Consider the following 4,362-nt stretch of genomic DNA (forward strand, 5'->3'; position numbering starts at 1 on the left):
TAATTCTCCTGGATATTTCTATTTACACATATCTTATTATGTTTAACACACACACATTCTAAAAGGCATAAATTAGCAGTAATACTGGGAGTTAATTTTAATTATATGGCTGGTCAAAAACTTGCTGATAGGCAGAATGGGGTAAAGAGAAAGGGGAAGTGCTCAGGGCCATCACATGAGTGCCAGACAGCAGCCTGTGGTGGGAAGATCATCAGAAGATGGACAAACACTTGCAGGTGGACACTGGGAGGGAAAGGGAAACTTCCTTATCCACAAAGCTCTGCTCTCTGCCCTGGGGAAAGGCTCTCTCGTGGCTCTGCCCACGCCATTCTTTCGGATTAAATGCCTTGTTCCCTGTTCTCTGCCCAGCCCGGTCCTTTGATCGGAAACCCCTCCTCACCTCAAGAGTCTCCTCAGAGGTCCACTTGGCCCGTCTGTGTCTCTCCACAGCCTCACAGAAGTAATCTATCTCTGTGTTCCTTTTGTTTCCTAGTTTTACTCTAAAGTGCATCCCTTGCCCCTTGATTTTTACGTCCTTTTTCGCTCTGCTTCTTCCTTGGGGTAGGTGCTCTCTGTGAGCAGTTACCAATCTTCCTTCCAAACTCCCTTGCTAGGCTCTGAGGAGCCGCCTCACGATAAAAAGCGGGAAAGTGGCAGGGGCGGGGCCAGGGGAACAGCTGCTCTCATTGGCCAATGTCTGCTTTTGCCCCACCCTGCAAGGGCTTCTGGGAGGTGGCTTTTTTTTTTTTTGGAGGGGGGGGGCGGTAACCTCTTAGAGGGAAGCACCGCCCTAATTATTGGGCTTCGCTGCTATTGGACGCATGGTTTCCCTGGTGTCAAGGCCCATCAATTACAGCCTCTGTGGGCGGGGCAGCTCTAGGAGGCTCTGCCCTCCCTCTAAAGGAGATCCGCTCCCCACCCTGTGAACCATCATTTTCATTTGGACTCTGAGGGACATTCCACCTTCCCGCCAGGCCTTCTGCCTAAAGGTCTTCCTGTTGAGAACGCTCACTTCTGGAGGTGGGCAAAACTAAGAATTTTTTTTTCCTAATGGTTTATAGAAAACACGGAAATGGAGGTTTTCTGAAGATAAATGTTCCCCTGGAATGGAAGAGGCAGAGAGACCCATTATGTGATCATCACAGGGAAAGTGAACAGGAGGAAGGAAAGTGTTGCCCACTCCATTTTCTTGGGGAAAATTTCCCTTTCTTTTATAGATTGAAAAGCCCCTACTTTTTTTGTGACTACTAGATGCGCAATCTTCCTTGGAAGTCTTATTTGGGGATTCTAGATCGACTCTCAATTTTCTCTTTCTAAAAAAGGCCTGCCTTAATTTCTTCAGAGTAGACACTTTCAGTTTTAAGGCCTTTGCTCCTTTAGGAATACTCACTCACACTTTTTTTTTTTTTTTGTAGCACTTTTTGTATGTTCCACATTCCTTACAAAGCACCTATAAATGAGTTGGAAAAATAGGATATAAGTATTATCTGAAAAGAAAAATAACTTCAAATTCAGAAACTGCAGACAGAGCAGAAGTAGTTTAACATATTGTTTCCATTTTTTTACAACTCAGTTGCCTTCTTCAACTTTATTTAACTACAGGCATTGCTGGTATTGGCACATCATAAGGAGACTTGGGGCCTGTATCTTAAGGATCTTAAGGTGACTGGATCATGAACAAGGACCCATTGAATGAGGAGCATATGAAGAATGGCTAGATAAAAGCAGCTAGTGGATTAGGGAAGCAGAATAGGTATATCTGAAAATTTGTAAAGTGCCAAAATAATAATTCTCAACAAACTCAGCATTTTACCTTTTCTTCTGGAAAGTCATATTTTAGGATTCTGAAATGTGAGATGAAGGAGGTTTTTACCCTCTTCTGGATAATTAAAGTCTTTGGATCCTAATCTTGAAATCTAACATTTTTGCTAATGTTTAAAATACTTTCTTCCATCCTAAAACTTGATCAAGGCTCTAGAGAATTTTTCCCCCATTGTCTTTTTCCCCCCATCAAAATATCCCATAAGGATTTATTACAAAACATGCCAGGTGAGGCAGGTTTCCTTCAAAGCTACCATGGGAGAAATTTAAAAAGAAACATTTAGTACACTGAACTTGCTGCTAACCACACCCAAGTGGGAACAGAATCTGAAGGCCAGGGGTGAGCCCTGTATCTGCAGCCGGTACCCAGGCCCAGGCACGCTGAGGAGTGTCCCTTTGCAGAAAGACTCACTTCATGTACTTATCCTGCCTATCAGTCAGGATTTTGGCTGAATAGTTGGTATTGTAGAAGAGCTCACTGATCTCCTCGACATGCTCTTTATTTGTTTTAAAATCTTTATTGTTGAGCCCTGGACGATTTGGCTCAGTGGATGGAGTGTCAGCCTGTGGACTGAAGAGTCACGGGTTCGATTCCGGTCAAGGGCATGTACTTTGGTTGCGGGCACATCCCCAGTAGGGGGTGTGCAGGAGGCAGCTGATCGATGTTTCTAACTCTATCCCTCTCCCTTCCTCTCTGTAAAAAAATCAATAAAATATATATTTTTAAAAGTTTTTTTAAAACCTTTATTGTTGAAAGTATTACATATGTCGCCTTTTTTCTCCCATTGACCCCTTATTGCCCGCTCCCACCCCTCACCCCAGGCCTCCACCACCCTATTGTCTGTGTCCATGTTATATATGCATACAAGTTCTTTGGTTGATCTCTTCCCACCCACCTCCACCTTCCCTCTGAGATTCAACAGTCTGTTCCATGCTTCTTTGTCTCTGGATCTATTTTGTACAACAGTTGAGGCGCTCTTTCTTGATGCTATCATTCCCGTTGATCTTAGCAAGCAAGTTGGCTGGTGTTAGCAGGAAAAAGTGGTCTTGGTACAGATCTCCCCCAGGGGGTTCAGTGTATCCTCACTGATGTTGATTTCCTATGTCTGGGCATGGATTTTAATGATCTGTTTCATTTCCTGCGGAGTGTACAGCATGGTCCGGGTGATCATTACTCAGTCCACAAGGTCGAGAGGGATGCTATGAGGAGAGGTGATATCCTCATCGCCCCTGATGACACAGTTGCCTCAGTTAGATGCAAAGATGACAGTGGAGGCAATAGAAGATTCCTGGGCCCAGTGCCGGTAGGTGAAGCACTCAATGTCCACATGTGGACGTCATTAACAAAAAGCACACCTGGAACCAGCACAGCAATGTCCTGATCAATGTCCTTGTTCACCACCTTGTTAATCTCCCCTCGAAGTTTGCTCACAATTTCTGAATTCTTTTCCTTGGGGCCGGGTGTTGGCCACGTCCAAGTCATGCAAGGTAACATCCTGGATGGTCTCTTTTTTCCTTGTACACATCACCCTTTGGCAAGAGGACATACTCTTCAGCTTCAAGGTTGAATTCTGTATCATAGGTATCACATCTGCCCTGCCTCTTTATGGCTCCACTGTTGGCTTCAATGTAAATCACATCTCCAGCCTCCACTCGCTCTTTCTGCAAGCTTTCAAAAATGCTGGGGTCCAGTTTCAATTGTTTGGTTCCTTTGGCTGTTTTGAGTTCTATGATTACATGGCTAATGTTTTTACCATATCTCCCCTCCCCCACCATGGAGTTCTCTGTCTCACATGGAGTTAGTTCTATGACTTCATCTTCATAAACCTCCTGGTTTCCTATATCCTCAGCTCAGTGGCCCTGCAGAAGTTCTCCATCAGCACTTCTCTGTCTTCTTGATCTCTGTAAGCTTCACTCCCCACCATGGGGCAGAAAGGCACCTTACCACCCAACTCCTGAGCAACAGCCAGAGCTAGAGCTGTCTTGCCAGTTCCAGGAGGTCCTGCCAACAAGACAGCTCTCCCAGCCATTTTCTTGCTTTTGATTAATTCTATTATCACACCACATGCCTCTCGAGGTTTCTCCTGGCCCACGAGCCCCAAGGCACCTGCTTGGTCAAGCCGATGTCATCCAGCCCCCAGCCCCTTCAAGTGGCTGTGGGAGGCAATGTGCTACATCTTCATAGTGCTCTTCACCTCCTCAGTCTTGAAAAAAAACAAAAGTTTATTGTTGAGAGTATTACAAATGTCCCCCATTTCCCCCATTGTCCCCTCCACCCAGTTCCTGCCACACCCCAGGCCTTCACCACACTATTGTCTGTGTCCATGGATTATGCATATGCATATATAAGATTTTTGGTTATTCTCTTCCATTCCCTCTCCCTCTTCCCTCTGAGATCTGTCATTCTGTGTCATGCTTCCATGCCCCTATTTTGTTTGTTGGTTTATTTTATTCATTGGTTCCCACATATAAGTGAGATTATGTGATCTCTGACTGGCTTATTTCACTTAGCATAATACACTCCAGTTCCCTCCATGCTAT

The 4,362-nt window shown here is 44.9% G+C and overlaps 1 pseudogene across 1 annotated transcript; it reads right to left on the reverse strand.

Annotated features, from left to right (window-relative positions):
* Positions 1 to 2,229: 2,229 nt before the first annotated feature.
* Positions 2,230 to 3,866, reverse strand: LOC307101798 (ruvB-like 1; annotated as a pseudogene). The gene is made up of 2 exons: positions 2,784 to 3,866; positions 2,230 to 2,318 (listed from the first exon to the last, which is right to left on the reverse strand). The product of its transcript is annotated as a ruvB-like 1 (transcript).
* Between the last annotated feature and the right edge of the window lie 496 nt (positions 3,867 to 4,362).

The sequence above is a fragment of the Cnephaeus nilssonii genome, assembly GCF_951640355.1.
Source record: "Cnephaeus nilssonii genome assembly, chromosome: 6".
Taxonomy (NCBI): Eukaryota; Metazoa; Chordata; class Mammalia; order Chiroptera; family Vespertilionidae; genus Cnephaeus; species Cnephaeus nilssonii.